Below are 17,566 nucleotides of genomic sequence, written 5' to 3'. Positions count from 1 at the left end.
TGGGTGCAGCCCTAAAAAAAAAAAAAAAAAAGTTAGGATTTATCGATTTATGCTGATTGTCTTAGGAAGCCACAGAGACGGCTAGGGAATTGGATTCCCATATGGCGGCATCTGTGAAATACTCAACACTGCCTTCCAGTTGGCCTAAATTGTGTTTACTTGCAAGGCTGCTCCAAAGAGTGTTTATGAAACACTCTGTACTTTAGGTAAAGCACCAATCCATCATTATCCTTGAACTATGCTATGACTTAATACTTCTGAGTTTAGATGAACCCTCTGAATCTACAGGAGAGAAAAAAATAACAGTAAAAATGAACTACAGTGTAGTGGGTTTTTTTTGATATTGGGATATTGTGACACTTTTTTTGATATTGTGAAACATTTACAAAAGCCTGGAATGTCTTTTGATGTTGTAGAAGTTAGTGAAAAATGGAAACAAACTAATTTGCATTGGGGGGAAAAATCATTATTTGAACCAAAAATATGAGTGATGTATTATCACTAGAAACATAAAGATTGGATACAAATGACACTCGAAGGTTTTATTAATAATCCCTATTTCTCTCAGGATGACACTCCTGTTCTATTTAAAACTTACGGTTCAGGAGTTCCCGTCGTGGCGCAGTGGTTAACGAATCCGACTAGGAACCATGAGGTTGCGGGTTCGGTCCCTGCCCTTGCTCAGTGGGTTGAGGACCCGGCATTGCCGTGAGCTGTGGTGTAGGTTGCAGACGCGGCTCGGATCCCGCGTTGCTGTGGCTCTGGCGTAGGCCGGTGGCTACAGCTCCGATTCAACCCCTGGCCTGGGAACCTCCATATGCCGCGGGAGCGGCCCAAGAAATAGCAACAACAACAACAACAACAAAAGACAAAAAACAAAAAAAAACAAAAAAAACAACAAACTTGCGGTTCAGATAAAGAATTTGTAATTATCAATGAGGAAAATTTCTTTAAAAGAACATGAATCAATTTCATATAGTAAAGCAACCAAAAAATGAAAAATTGGGAAAAATTCTTAACCACATTGAAGAGGATTTTGAAGGCACCTTCTTCCAGATGAATTTTAGTCTGTCTGAAAGATTCTAGAAAACATTGCCTTACATATTTTTGATGTCTTAATAAAAGATCTCACAGCCATATCCTGATTTTGGTCTTTGACTGGAACATATTTCTTAAATTCAGAACTGTTTGACATCTGGAGGAAGATGGGAATGACACGCAATTCTATTTTTGAAACTAGAAAGTCCTGTTCCTTTAGGTTTAACTTTCTTTTCTTTAGCTCATCTATCTCCTCTCACATTTATTATGGCAGTGAGAGAAAACCAGATGTGACACTTTTAATAGTCTTCCTAGAAATCTCTTAGGCTACAATGTGGAATTCACTAGGTATGTATCTTTTTTTCCAAGTTGTTGCAGGTGACAGTGTTGCCAAACTCTCCACCACTAAGTAAGGAGGGTCCCTTTTCCTCCAACTACCAATAAATATTCCTCACTTTTCCTCAAGCCTTCACTGGTGGCCTCCTCAAAACTCTATGTACATAGAAGCACCATTTACAACAGCCAAGACATGGAAACACAACTTAAATGTCCATCACCAGAGGAATGGATAAAGAAGATATGGTATATACACACACTTACTGGTACACACACACACACACACACACACACACACAATGGAATATTACTCAGCCATTACAAAGAATGATATAATGCATTTGTAGCAACATGGATGGACCTAGAAATAACACACTAAGTGAAGTCAGAAAGAGAAAGACAGGAGTTCCCGTCGTGGCTCAGTGGTTAACGAATCCGACTAGGAACCATGAGGTTGCGGGTTCGGTCCCTGCCCTTGCTCAGCAGGTTAAGGATCCGGCGTTGCTGTGAGCTGTGGTGTAGGTCGCAGACGCGGCTCGGATCCCGCATTGCTGTGGCTCTGGCGTAGGCCGGTGGCTACAGCTCCGATTCAACTCCTAGCATGGGAACCTCCATATGCCGCGGGAGCAGCCCAAGAAATAGCAACAACAACAACAACAAAAAGACAAAAGACAAAAAAAAAAAAAAGAAAGAAAGAGAAAGACAAATACCATATGATATCACTTATATGTAGAATCTAAAATACAATACGAATCAACATATCCACCAAACAAAAACAGATTCACATATATAGAGAACAGACTTGTGGTTGCCAAGGGGGGTAAGGGTGTGGTGGAGGGAAGAACAGGGAGTTTGGGATTAGCAGAGGCAAACTATTATACATAGGATGAATATACAACAAGGTCCTACCATATAGCACAGAGATCTATATTCAATATCCTGTGACAAACTATAATGGAAAAGAATATGAAAAAAATATATATGAGTCACTTTGCTGTATAGCAGATATTAACACAACATCATAAATGAACTATACTGCAATAAAAATTTTTTTAAAAAACTCTATTGGCTTCACTCACACTCTTTTTGAGACCCTCTGACTTTCACTCACTGCATAAAAAGTGATCAGTCAATGATCACGCGTTTAGGTTTTTGTTTACAGTAGCACCACAACTTCTGGTACCGAAATCTCTTCTAGTCACTCTTCTGCTGTAAACAACCCCAAATCTAGTGACATAAAGCCACCGCCATCTTATCATAGTTATCAACGCTGTGAGTCAGGAATTCAGAAATGTTACTGCAAGAAAACAGTAGAGTTGCTTCTACTCTAAATGTCTGGGGTCTCAGATGGGAAGACTCAATGGCTAGGGATGGCTCAGTAAGCGAGATCTAGTCATGTGAATGATTGCTCATTCACATGGGTGGTGGATTTTGCTGGCTATCAGCTGGGACCTCATAGCTACAAATGAACACCTAAAAATAACCACTCTCTATGAGGATAAGGCTTTCTCATGCACAGTGACTAAGTTCCAGGAGGGAAGAGTCCCAAGAGAATAAGGAGGAAGCTGTATCACCTTTTCTGACCTTGCTTCAGAGGCCATACAGCAGCACTTAGTTGTCACAAGCCTAGCTAGTTTCAATAGGACAGGACATAAATCTTACTTATCTATGGTAGGAATGCCATGTCAAAGGAAGGGCATGTGTGATGGAAAATACTTTTGTGGCCGAATTTGGAAAATATAGTCAGCAGCGATAGTATCTCCAAACTAAATATACCGTTTCAGCAGTTGAATCAGAGATAGCATACATAAATTACAAATTTTGAAAAGAGTTTACAAGAGACTATTTGCAAACGTGCAAACAGAGTGTACTAAAATTGTGATGAAGAGTGTACTATCCAAGGCAAGGCACTGTTACTACCCTTAAGGTGGAAACAGCCTACCTAGTTTTGAATTACGCTATACACATTATTTCATGTCTTGCTCCTTTTTTCAGCAGTATATTTGTAAGATTCATTCATGTTCTTGCATGTAGCTCATTCATTTTCATTAACTGTATGAATTCTCTTTTCTGGATATACTACAATTTACCCATTCTCCTATTGATGGCCTTTTCTTCCTAGTTTTGGCCATTGCGAACAAGGCTGCTCTAAATACTCTTAAGCATGTTTGCTGGTGCACACACACATGGATTTTCTAGGATAAACATATACCACGAGTGGAATGACTGTGTCCTAGATCCTGTGCATACTCGGCTTTGCTAGATAACGCGAAACAATTTGCCTATGTAATTGAGTCAATTTACAATACCACCAACAGTGAATAAAAGTATCTTTTTTGGTTGACATCCTTGATAACACTTAGTATTTCTAGACTTTACTATTTTTGTTTACCTCTTCGGTTTTTTTTTTTAATATTTAAAAAAATATTTGTTGATGTTGGTGGCACCCACACAGAAGTTCTCCCGACCAGGGATCAAACCCGTGCCACAGCAGCAACCGGAGCCACAACAACACTGGATCCTTAACCCACTTAGCCAGCAGGGAACTCCTAAAATCTTTATCTTTAGAGTTCAGGTGTTTTACCAGAATATTTGTATGTGCATTTCTTTGCTGTAGCAATCTTTCCCGGAGCATGATGAGAATTGTAAATTTGAAGATTTAAATGTTTTTAAATTCAGTTGAGTTTTTTTTCCCCTACCATTTAACCATCTCCTTTCTAATATCAGCTCCTTTTTCTGCTTTAGTAAGTCCCATTGTTAGCAAAGTAAATCCCACGGGTTTTTCTCCCATGTCCTTTATCTTTTCTTCCTTTGCCAACATTTTCTTATATTTCATTATGTGTTTGGGTCATATATTTCTTTGTTCTTCCAAAACATTAATAATTGTATCATAAAGGCTCACCTTCTCTTTTTCTTCCTCTGACACATTTTCAAATTTGAAAATTATGTATATTTTTTCAACTCACACATTTAGCTTCTTTTTCTATCTATTTTTATTTTTTGATGTGAATCTTTTTTTGTCGTTGTTGTTGTCCATACCCACAGCATGTGGAAGTTCCCAGGCCAGGGATCAAACCTGTGTCACAGCATTGACCTGAATGATAACAGCCGACAATGCCAGATCCTCAACCTGCTAGATCACCAGGGAACTCCCTGGTGTGAACTTTTAAATTCTATTCTCTTAGTAAATTTCAATTTGCTTGTTTCCTATATAGAATTTTTAAAGCTTTCCTTTATTTCGTCTTGTTCAGTCCAAGCTGTCAGTGTTTCTGATGGTATAACATATTCAAGAACTTTGGGGGAGGGGTCTCTCATATATGTCTGAAGGATTCACTCCATTAAACAGAAAATTCTTCCACAGGTCTTTCTTAGGCAATTTCCAGTTTCCAGTTAGATGGCTGAAGGGAATCCATGAGTCACATGCCTAATTTCTATAAAAAACCTTCTGTGTGATTCAATACTCTGATTTTTTTTTTATCTCGATAAGCCACTAGCAAAAAGTTGTTGAACTATGTCCTTGGCTTCCTGTCCAGGGCACTGATATCTGACAGTGAATCTTAAAATTATTGCATTGTTTGCAATCCGGGATGGTTGAGAATGTTCCAAGTCATGAATTCCCGGTTCCTTTTTGCTTAACAATCTATCTCTTTCGTCTCTTATTTTACTAAGCAACAAGAAGGAATCAGGTAACACCATCAATCTTTCGCTGGGAAAGGTACCTGAGTAAATATCCACTTTCATTGTTTGTAGGCTCTGCTTTCCACACAGCTGTAGGATACAATTTAGCTACGCTTTCTGTCACGACACAACAAGGCTCTTCTTTCCTCCGCTTTCCAATAACATGTTCCTCATTTTCTCCTGATCCCTCAACAAAACTCTGTTTATCATGATTTATGTGCTAAGATTAATATAGGCTTTTCTCTACCATGATTTTCACTTCATTCTGTGTCCTCACTAGAACAGTCGTTAATGCCGCATTTATACTGGCATTCTGTTCAAGAGAGTCTAGACGTGCCTCAAAACTCTTTCATCTTCTGCCCACTGCCAAATTCCAGAATTGCTCTCACATGTTAGGCATTTACCTAGTAGCACCCCACTTCTAGGTACCAAAGTCTGTATTAGCTTCCTATTGCTGCTGTATGATAAAATGCCACAGTGACTTAAAACAACACAAATTTATTGTCTATAAGTTCCGGATGTCAAAAATCTGAAAGAGATTTGATTTGACTAAAATCATCGTGTTGGCAGGGCTGTATCCCTCTAAAAACTCTAGAGGAGAATCTGTCTCTTTGCCATTCACAGCTTCTAGGGGCCTCTTGAATTCTTTGCATTGTTACTCCTTCCTCCATCTTCAAAGCCAGCCAGGTAGCATCTTCCAGTCCTTCTCTCTAACTCTTCCACTCCTGCCCCCTTGTGATTATACTGAACATACCTGGATGATCCAGGATAATCTTTCCATCACAAGGTCCTTAACTTATTAATCACACATCCCAAGTTCCTCTTGCTTTGTTAGCTCAGGTAACATAGTGTATTACTCAGGATTCTCCAGAGAGAGAGAATCAATAATATATACATATTTTTTTTTTCTCTCTCTCTCTCTTCACTGGTGGAGGTCAGTTTTTTGTTTTTATTTTTGTTTTTTCTACTAAGTCCTACTCACATTTTAGAGGGTAATCAGTCTACTGATTTAAATATCAATCTCAGGGTAACATGCTTGTGACTCAGGGTAATATGATTTAGCTTTCCAAGTTTCAATTAATTCATCTTTAATATGGTAATACTCACAGTACACATACACCATACCGTGTATACATAAATATTAAATAAGTGCATGCAAACTCTTTTGCTGAAGCCTGACACCGTGCTCAATAAAAGTTGAGTCATTATTATTAAGATTTAAAATTTTCTGTTATTTGCCTATGACAGTGCATAGCAAATAGGTACTAAATAACTACAAGTCTTTTCCTCATTCTATCTCTCTTATAAGCTAGAACACTTTCAATGCTTCCTACTTCATTCTCAGGCTCTTCAAAAAACCCTCCTTTTCTACTCTCACCACGGAATTACCAAAAAAAAAAAAAAAAAAGCAATCTTAAGCTGCAGATTCTTTGAAATTCCCTTGAGAGTCTTTAGTAATGAGAAGCCCCCATCATTTCCTACCAATCAACCATGACATTTTCCCAGAATGTAATCAAATACCATCACTCTAAAAAACATTGCCAGATGCCTACATTATCTTCTAATAACATAATCAATTGTCTTTATAATCACATTTCTATCTTAGATATGAACATACTATTTAAAATGTTTGATAGGCATATTTTTACTGATTTATCATCTTTGACTCATCCATCACCAAGTCTTATTGATCATGTCTCGAGCTTCTTCCCTTTAGTGCCATTGTGACAGTGCTTTTTCAGTCACTCTTCATTTTTCCTTTACCCCCAGTGTTTCACCCTTGAAGTCAAGCTTTCACTCTGGTACCAGAGTGGTCTTCCTTAAACACAGTGATGATCTCATTATTCCCTACTTCAAACTCATCAATGACTCAGAAATGGGCAGTCTCACTGTCCATATCCAATGATCCACTTTAGGTTAAAAATCAAAACCCTTTATGAAGACTAACCTCTTATGTATATAAGCCGGCCCCTGGCTACCTCTACAGACAGCTTTGTTTCTTTCTTATCACCTTTTCTGGCATCTGCGTTCCCATCTATCCCCCCACACCTCCACACTGATAAGGAGTCAAACCAGATCTCTCAGACGCTAATAGCTGCCCACCCCCCTTTTTATAAAGAAAGGCAGGTTCCATCTCTCTTTACTGACGAAGTCTCACTTGATCTAAATAAAGGGCCAAAGAGCAGCTATGGTATAATGTTCAAAGAGCACAATCAATAGATTCAGAGTTGCATCTTCAATCAGGCGATGGCTAGCTGTGACCTTGAGCAAGTCTTTACTCTCTCTGTGACCCATTTTCCTCATCTGCAAATTAGGTCTGTTTTCCATCCCACTGATCCACTGGCCAGTACAGCAAATTGTCTACCCTTTGGTGACTGTTTCTTTCACCATTGATCTCTGTGGGAGTGTGAGGTTCAGACTGCCCTTCTTCCTGACACACAGTCTCTATTCCACCTGGTGGACAGTGATCACCAAGTCCACAGTTTGATTTGGTTTGCAAAATATCAGACAATGGAACCTTGAAAGTCCCTTCCAGATCATAAAGCCTAGTAATGTGCTATAGCTGACAAAGCTTGCTTTTTTTCAACTGTAAATGTATTTAGTCATGAAAAGGAAATACCATTTACAGAGATAATTTTGAGGGTGCATTTCATTTTGTACAAAGGAGAAAGCCTACAGGAAGAAAAAAAAAATAAGGCTAGGGGAAATATTTCTCTAGGGGAGAGATTAAAGAAATGCTAAAGTACATTAAGGACAACAGAGTATAGACAATATAGATTTGTTCCAGAACTTTGCGATGTCTTCATACTCTGGAATTAGCTATAGAGCATAGATAAAAAGAAGTGAAGGCTTCCTGGAGGGAACTCAGAAAAAGTAATTTGCCATTCGCAAAACTTTTTAGGCCTGGATTCCCCAAAGACGAACTGTTTATTTTACTTAGAAATTTAATTTAATTTAGCAATAGCTGCCAGTGACATGGAAGTAGCAGGTGGGCATTTAAAAGTAAACACTGAAGTACAGAAAGCTATTACACCAAGGGAATCACACTCTGTGACAAGCCGAAAAGCAATATCTTCCTTCAGTAGAAGTGTATGACAGGGTTTGGGGCTGTTAAACCATTGAAGTTCTTATAATTGGGAAATTGCCTCTTTCACACAGTCCATCAGACACCCACTTGGCTGTACTTAATGGAAGATGCTGATAGAAAGCCACAAAGGTGGCGCTGGGGTGACATTCCATTTAATGTCATCCCCCAAAAAGACAGTGTGCACTTTCCAAGGGGAGGCATAACCATTGGGCTGGAAGCAGGCAGGATTATAGTGCAGAACCTAACAATGCAGGAGAGAGTTCTACAGCCCAGTGACTTAGGGATGGGACTCAGTGGGTAAGTAGTATGATGGCTGCTTGCAAATGGATTTTATGTCCCTCTTCCCACAGCTCTCCAACCCTACCTACTCCCTAGGGAAAGAATGTCAAATATGGAAGCAATGTGTACTTCTGTTGGAGAATTTATGTAAGAAAATAAGGAGTGGAGAGAAAAACAAAAGTCCTGTGTGATGGCAGGGAAATTGGATTAGAGAGCAGGGGGACCACTATGTGTGTGGCCTCTCATAATGTGACCTCCACTGTGTCATTAATGAGAGTTCCGCTTTAGATAGAGTCAAAGTCAGCCCTAAAAGTTTATTTCTGTGGATTAATCATTGCTTGTTTATTTAGTTGAGGAAAGGAATCTAAAGGAGAAAATAAGAATAAACATACAGGAATTGGGAAGTCCTTGCAAGAAATAAAAAAGAAAATTGGCCTAAATTGATTATGATGATTGGTATTGACATTGAACCTACTACTCCTTTTTTTTTTTCTTGATTTTTTTTTTTTTTTTTTGCTTTTTAGGGCTGCACCCGTGGCATATGGAAGTTTCCAGGCCAGGGTCCAATGAAAGCTACAGCTGCCAGCCTGGGCCGCAGTCACAGCAACGTGGAATCCAAAACATTCCTGAGATCTATACCATAGCTCAAGGCAATGCTGGATCCTTAACCTATTGAGCAAGGCCAGGGATTGAACCCACATCCTCATGGATACTAGTTGGATTTGTTTCTGATGTGCCACAAGGGGAACTCCCCTACTGATTCTTAAATCTGCTCCCCTGTCTCCTTTGATCAGCTACCCATAGATATTCATTGTCTCACCATTGCAAACTTCCCCTGATTTCCCTGACTATTCTTAGCATCTTCCAATTCATTTCTACACTGCAACTGTTACCAAGTCCAGGCTTATACTTATCCCCGCAGGACAGGCCAATAAATGGAAGATACATTGTTGGGGCAAGAAACGGTAACTTTATTGGGAAAGCCAGCAGATCAAGAAGATGGACTAGTGTTTCAAAGAAGCATTTTACAGTGAGTTAGAAGTCAGGCTTCTTTTAAACTAAAAGGGGAGGGGCCAGTGGCTGGTTGTTGTAAACTTCTTGGTGTAGGAATCCTTTGTTCTTAACAGCTATCCATGTAGGTCTAGACACAATGTGATTGTTAACCTCCAACAAGACAGATGTAACTCTCTGGTCTACAACTTTTTATCCCTGTATGAATGGGAGTGCTATACCTTTAAAGGTCAGATCCTTAAGAATAGACTACGGTGTATATTTCAGGCTCTGGGCAACATTCTCTTACAAAGGTTCACAGCCAGCATAACACAGCACAAGAGTTAGAGCTAAAGGAATAAATCCAGTATGGAGTCAGGTTTGTTCTCTGTCACACAACTGGAGATGTTTCCCCCAAATGCAAATCTGCTCACGTCACTCTTTTGCTTACAAATCATAAAATGTTCACCACTGACCTCAAAATAAAATCCAGACTCCTTAGCATGTTGCATAAAACCTTTTGCAATATGGCCTCGAAGGCGTTCCACCAGTGGTAGGCTAAAGAGGAAGGCTGCAAGGACTAGGAATTGTGCTTATCTGAAATACTCATAGCAGGATCCTAAAGGCAGCAAGAGAAAAGCAAAGCATTAATTATAAGGGAACCCCCATAAGGCTATCAGCTGATTTCTCTACAGAAACACTACAGGCCAGAAGGGAGTGGCAAGATACATTTAAAGCGCTGAAAGGAAAAAATCTGCAACCTAGAATAGTCTATCTAGCAAGAATATCATTTAAAATAGAAGGGGAAATAAAGAATTTCCTCAACAAATAAAAGCTAAAAGAGTACAGCAACACTAAACCCATTCTAAAAGAAATACTGAAAGGGCTTCTCTAAATTAAAAAAAAAAAAAGAAAAAAGAAAAAAAATGAAATACTCTCAGCAATGTTCTTGGCAAATCCTAGGGAGGGTGTGAAGAAAAGTACCCTCCTACATGGTTGGTGGGAATGAAAATTGGTAAAACCACCATAGAAAAACAGTATGGAGGTTCCTCAGAAAACTAAATGTAGACTACCAGCAACCACTTCTGGGCATATATCTGGACAAAACTATAATTCAAAAAGATACATGCATCCCTATGTTGACAGCAGCACTATTCACAACAACCAAGACATGGAAGCAACTCACATATCCATAAACAGATGAATGGATTAAGAAGATGTGGTACATACATAGAATGGAATACTACTCAAGACGTACAAAAGAATGAAATAATGCCATTTGCAGCAATGTGGATGTAACTGGAGAATCTCATACTAAGTGATTAAGTCAGAAAGAAGAAGACAAATACCATATGATATCACTTATATGTGGAATCTAAAATATGGCACAATTGCTGTGGCTGTGGCATAGGGCGACAGCTATACCTCCGATGGGACCCCTGGCCTGGGAATCTCCATATGCCATGGGTGTGGCCCTAAAAAGACAAAAAAGACTAAAATAAAATAAGGCACAAATGAACTTTTCTACAAAACAGACACAGACCTACAGACATAGAGAACAGATTTGTGATTGCCCAGGGGAAGGTGGTAGGGAGTGAGAACAACTTGGAGTTCAGGTTAGTAGATCCAAACTATTACATTTAGAATGGACAAGCAATAAGGTCCTACTATACAACACAGGGAACTCTGTCCACTCTCTTGGGATAGACCATGATAGAAGATAATATAAGAAAGGGGATATAGGAGTTCCCGTCGTGGCGCAGTGGTTAGCGAATCCGACTAGGAACCATGAGGTTGCAGGTTCAGTCCCTGCCCTTGCTCAGTGGGTTAAGGATCCGGCGTTGCCGTGAGCTGTGGTGTAGGTCGCAGACGCGGCTCGGATCCCACGTTGCTGTGGCTCTGGTGTAGGCTGGCGGCTACAGCTCCGATTCAACCCCTAGCCTGGGAACCTCCATATGCCGTGGGAGCGGCCCAAAGAAATAGCAAAAAGACAAAAAAAAAAAAAAAAAAAAAAAAAAGGGGATATATATATTTGTATGACTGGATCACTTTGCTGTGCAGCACAAATTGGCACAACACTGTAAATCAAGTAACTATATAAAAAAAAAAAGAAAAGAAAAGAAAAAGGAGTTCCCACTGTGGTGTAATGGGATTGGTGGCATCTTGGGTGCGCTAGGAGGCATGTTCAACCCCTGGCCTGGCACAGTGGGTTAAGGATCCAGCATTGCTACCGTTGTGGCTTAGGCTGCAACTAAGACTTGGATCTGATCCCTAGCCTGGGAACTCCATATGCCATGGGGTGGCCAAAAATAATAAAGAAATGAAGAAAGGAAAGAAGGGGGGAAATGAAATGTTCTTGGGAGAGAGAACAGGAGGGTTGTATAGGAGGTGCATTGATGCTAGCAAGAATGTCTAGCATCAAATTTGAAGAGCTGAGGGGAAAAGGCATGAGCCCAGAAACAACTTGGAATGATCTAAAGCATTACAGATAGAACTGATGCCAAGAATGGACAGCAAGGAAGCTGCAGGACAGCTGTGGAAGATGAGGGTGGAGCTCTCCATTCACATGCTACCACTTGTCTGCTGTGGGAGGGAGAATGTAAGGCAAGCGGGGAGAGCTCCACGCTGCACCCCTTCCCAGCCTCAACTCCTGCTACGAGCCCTCAGGTGTGCCATCCTCTTGAAAGAGGAGATTGAAAAAGATTCTGCTCTTTGGTACAACATTGCTCAAGTTGTCCCTACTCTGGAGTAGGCCTTGGGTGTTTGTTTTTTCTTCTGCCTAACTCTTTTTTGGCCTTCAAGACATAGTATAGATTTAAAAAACTGAATGGACCCTTCTACAGGCCCTGACATAGTTAATTGTTCCTTCTCTGTGTCTCCACAGGACTTGCACACCCCTAAGAGAGATCACATATCACATATTATTATTATTTGTTATTGTGTGTCCACCCTAGAATATGAGTTTCTAGTAAGGATATGACCTATTCAATACACTAAATATAGGAGAGAGAGACCAGGACCATTAAAAAAAAAAAGAAAAAAAAGAGTTCCCACAGTGGCACAGTGGGTTACGAATCCAACTGCAGCAGCTTGCTTTGCCTTGGAAGCATGTGTTAGATCCCTGGGCTGGGAATTTCCATATGCTGTGGGTGCAGCCACTAAAAACAAGACAGAAAGAGATCAGGACCCATTCAAGACACTCTTCTTTCTCACTAATTGAACCCAAAGGACTATAATTGAGTTCTATATTAATTTTTTTTTCTCTTTAGGGCTGCACCTAAAAAGAAAAAAAAAAAAATGTGGAAGTTCCCAGGTTAGGGGTTGAACTGGAGCTGCAGCTGCTGGCCTACACCACAGCCACAGCAACGCCAGATCCTTACGCCACTGAGTGAAGCAAGGGATCGAACCCACATCCTCATGGATACTAGCAGGGTTCTTAACCCACTGAGCCATCACAAGAATTCCTATAATAAATTTTTTTAATTAATTTTTTACTTAGTCTTTTTTTTTTTTTTTTTTTTTTGTCTTTTTGCCATTTCTTGGGCCGCTCCCCCGGCATATGGAGGTTCCCAGGCTAGGGGTCTAATCGGAGCTGTAGCTGCCAGCCTACGCCAGAGCCACAGCAACGCAGGATCCAAGCCGCGTCTGCGACCTACACCACAGCTCACGGCAACGCCGGATCCTTAACCCACCGAGCAAGGCCAGGGATCAAACCTGCAACCTCATGGTTCCTAGTCAGATTCATTAACCACTGCACCACGACGGGAACTCCTAATTTTTTACTTAAAGTATAGTTTATTTACAGTGTTGTGCCAATTTCTGCTGTACAGCAGTGACTCAGTTATTATACCTGCACTCAGAATATATACACATTCTTGTTTATTACATTAAATATTTTTAATTTTTATGAGTTCAAATAACCTCAGGGATTGTTTTCTTCTGATTTAAAATAGCTATACCAAAAATGTGCTTTCTCCTTACCCATAAGAAGGAGATCTACATAGAAGAAAAAGATGAAGAAGATAAAGGCTTTAGATCAAAATTCTAAAGATATGGAGAAGATTGCAACTTGCATCTGGCATCACACTGACCTAAAGAAATGCTTTTAAGCTGCCTTCCCGAGAAAGATGATTTCGCCTGTGATGGGTGGGGGTGAGTAAATAGCAAAGGGAGATAGAGTTGGATTTCGTACTACTTCTATCATAGAAGTATTATGTCTAGATGTCTACATGTCTAGAAAGCTGGATTTGGGGAGAGAAAGTATCTTGAAAGACATGAATATCAAAAATCTTAGGTTAATTTTTTTTTCATTGCTCTCTTATCTTTCTGGGAGGAGGAGAACATTTCCCAGTCTGGAAGGATTCATTTTAAGTAAATTCAATTCTGCATATAATTATTAGGTTCCTACCAGGATAAAAGTTACTGTACTAAGTTGGAATTATAAAGTACAGATGGAGTCATGTTTGAATGAATGAATGAGGCCATATAGAAGAATGATTAAATGCTTTAGCTTTGAAGCCAGATAGATCTGGGTTCACAGCTCAAGTCTTTTGTTATTCTGTATAATATATTTTGGTGTTATAATAAAAATTGAAAAGCTAAGATGAGTGGATCCATTAGAGTGATTCCGGCTGAAAGCAATAGGCTACCCATCTAAAATTGGCTTAAATCATATGGTAACAAAATGTTTCAGGGAACAGGAAGGTCAAGAGAAAAGGTAGTACTAGGATTAGTCCTACGACCCATTGCTCTCAACAAAAACCATGTCTTTCCACTGTTGTCAGTTGAATTGTGTCCCCTCCCCTGCAAAAAGAGAAATTCTGAAGACCTCCCCCCCCGCAAGCCTTGGAATGAGAGGTTATTTGGAAACAGAGTCTTAACAGAGGTCATCAAGTCAAAGTAAGGGAGGTCCCAATACGGTCTGACTAGTGTCCTTAAGAGAAGGGGAAATGTGGACACAGAGATGGACAGGCTCAGAGAACACTGTAAGCAAACACAGGGAAAATACCATGTCAAGATAAAGGACCAGAGAGGTGTCTCGACAAGGCAGGGAAAGCCAAAGGTTGCCAACAAGCCATCGGAAGCTAGGAAAAGGCAAGGAAGGACCCCTGAGCAGATTTCAGAGGCAGCGTGGCCCTGCCGATACCTTGATTTCAGTCTTCCAGCCTTTAGAATTGTGCAGCAATCAGCTTCCGTTTTCAGCCCCAGGGTTTGTGGTACGTGGCTGTGTTGGTCTATAACTGGGAAATTAAAACACATGTTTCAGCTCTGCCATCCGTAACATTATTTCTTTTCCCAATCCCTTCACATAATCACAAAATGACTGCTACAGTCCCAGGCACCATACCCTGTCACATCCAAAAGAGTTTCTCTTGGAGTTCCTGTCATGGCTCAGTGGTTAACAAATCTGACTAGGAACCATGAGGTTATGGGTTCCATCCCTGGCCTTGCTCAGTGGGTTAAGGATCCGGCATTGCCGTGAGCTGTGGTGTGGTGTAGACCGGTGGCTACCGCTCCAATTCAACCCCTAGCCTGGGAACCTCCATATGCCAAAAGTGCAGCCCTAGAAAAGGCGAAAAGACCAAAAAAAAAAAGAGTTTCTTCTAGCGTACCCATTTTTTAGGGGGCAGGGGAGAAAGAGTTTTCTAGGAGTTCCCTTGTAGCTCAGCAGATTAAGGATCCAGCGTTGTCACTGCTGTGGCGCGAGTTTGATCCTTGGCCTGGGAACTTTCGCATGCCAGGGGTATGGCCAAAAATAAAAACAAAACAAAACAAAACCAAACCAAGAGTTTTCTTTCCCAGCAGGAAAACTTTGTTTTAGATTCCCAAGACTTATCCTCAGGTCCCATTCATTAAGAATGGGTCACATGCCCATGCTCTATGTGCAAGGGTGGCTACTGCTGCCAATGTGAATGTCCAGAATAGCAAACCTCAGTCATGAGAGGCAGACACTGCTTTCAAAAAAGAAGAGAGGAAAAGGGCTGCTAGACAGGCAGCCAATCCATCTGCCCTAGTACATTAAAGACTTAGATGGGTGATGACAGCCATTAAAAGTCTCAATTTTATTCCGTTTTGAAATTTCATGTAGACTCTATTTAGGTAGACTCCATTGTGAAATTTTATATTAAAACAACAGCTAGCTAATATCTATTTGGCCATCTACTATGTGTCAGGCCCTGAGATAGATTTTGCATCTATTTCCTAACTTTATTTTAACAAACACCCTACAAAGTCAGAACAGTCTATGTTCCCATTTATCCGATGAGAAACCTGAGACAGAGCGATTAAGGAAATGGTTCAATGTCACACAGCTGGTAAATGGTGGGGCCAAGAAGTGACCTTAGGCAATCTGATTCGAAAAATCCACAGATACAACATCTATCTCCCTGAGAGAAAAAATGACGTGCCCCTCAGTAATCAGTTTCTCTTAGGAAGTTTTATGATGAAGTAGAAATTTTCATGAAACTAAACAAACGCCCTTGGAGATTCTCACCCACTGCCTCTAATACTGTTCTATAAATCCACTTCTTATATCTATAAAAGCCCATATTCCTCAGAGGAAAACACTTTCATCAAAATTCAAAAAAAAAAAAAAAGGGAATAGTTAGAAACCAAATGCAAATTGTTTTCTTATCAGAGAGGTCTGATATAGTGGGCAGCTAACTAATTTTAGAGTCTGAATCCCAGCTTTATCGCTTAGAAAATACATAAGTTTGGGCCAGTTACCAAACTTCTACAAACCTCATTTTTCTTTATAAAACAAGTAGAATAGTGATCAATTGGTATGGCTGTTTTAAGGAAGAAATGAGACAAAGTATATAAGATACCTAGCATGTTATGTGTTGCAGAGTATCCACTCAATAATTAGTAGCTCTTATTGGAGTTCCCATCATGGCTCAGTGGTTAACGAACCTGACTAATATCCACGAGGACGTTGGTTCAATTCTGGCCTTGCTCAGTAGGTTAAGGATCCAGTGTTGCTGTGAGCTATGGCACAGGCTGACAGCTACAGCTCTGATTCAACCCCTAGCCTGGGGACCTCCATATGCCATGGGTGCTGCCCTAAAAGACAAAGAAAAAAAAAATTAGTAGCTCTTATTATTAGACATTAGAATTTATTGTCCCGGAGTTCCCATTGTGGTACAGCGGAAACAAATCTGACTAGCATCCATAAGGACACAGGTTCCATCCCTGGCCTCGCTCAGTGAGTTAAGGATCTGGAATTTGACATGAGCTGTGATGTAGGTCACAGACATGGCTCAGATCTGGTGTTGCCAGGGCTGTGGCATAGGCCAGCAGCTCCAGCTTCAATTCAGTCCCTAGCCTGGGACTCTCCATGTGCTGTGGGTACAGCCCTAAAAAAAAAAAAAATAAAAAAAATAAAAAAAGAATTTCTGTCTCAGTTCTCATGTCTTTGTACTGTCGCTGAAATTGGCATCATCTCAATATATATATATATATATACATATTTTGGTCTTTTTGTCTTTTCCATGGCCACACCCTTGGCATATGGAGGTTCCCAGGGTAGGGGTCTAATCAGAGCTATAGCTGCCGGCCTATGCCAAAGCCACAGCAACTCGGGATCCAAGCTTCATCTGCGACCCACACCACAGCTCATGGCAACGCCAGATCCTTAACCTACTGCGTGAGGCCAGGGATGGAACCCGAAACCTCATGGTTCCTAGTTAGATTCGTTTCCGCTATGCCACAATGGGAACTCCTCTTAATAATTTTTTAAAAAGGTATCTACATTAGCTAATTTATTTAAGCATTAAGGAATCAAACTGGAAAAAAAAATCCAAAAATTTTATTTGCTTTTGCAATGGAACAGCCCTAAGGAAATATAATGGTTAAGTGACCATATTTCAAGGTAACCACAGTTGATCCTTTTTAAAATTAGCATTACAGTAACTAATGCTGTCATCTGGCAATAGCCTATGAAAAGTGCAAAAAGTGACCAATTTAGTTTTGTATTTAGCAACATAAAAACATTGGGATGTATGTTCCTGTCAAAACCCCCTCTATGGGAGTTCCTGCTGTGGCACAAAGGGATCAGATGCATCTTGGGTTGCAGGTTTGATCCCCAGCCAGGCACAGTGGGTTAAGGATCCAGCCTTGCCACAGCTGCAGCTTAGATCCGATCCCTGGCCCAGGAAC

General features: G+C 40.4%; 1 long non-coding RNA gene across 1 annotated transcript in view; it reads right to left on the bottom strand.

The window, feature by feature from the left end:
* The window catches only part of LOC102160855, a 156,890-nt gene that overhangs the window by 42,933 nt on the left and 96,391 nt on the right, over nt 1-17,566 (bottom strand). The window contains exon 8 of the long non-coding RNA XR_002346978.1: nt 14,556-14,649. This is a non-coding gene — a long non-coding RNA (uncharacterized LOC102160855). The remainder of the gene's footprint in view (nt 1-14,555; nt 14,650-17,566) is intronic.

The sequence above is a fragment of the Sus scrofa genome, chromosome 9 (assembly GCF_000003025.6).
Source record: "Sus scrofa isolate TJ Tabasco breed Duroc chromosome 9, Sscrofa11.1, whole genome shotgun sequence".
NCBI lineage: Eukaryota > Metazoa > Chordata > Mammalia > Artiodactyla > Suidae > Sus > Sus scrofa.
The sequence above is the reverse complement of the archived record's forward strand: the minus strand, read 5'-3'. Positions and strand labels throughout refer to the sequence as shown.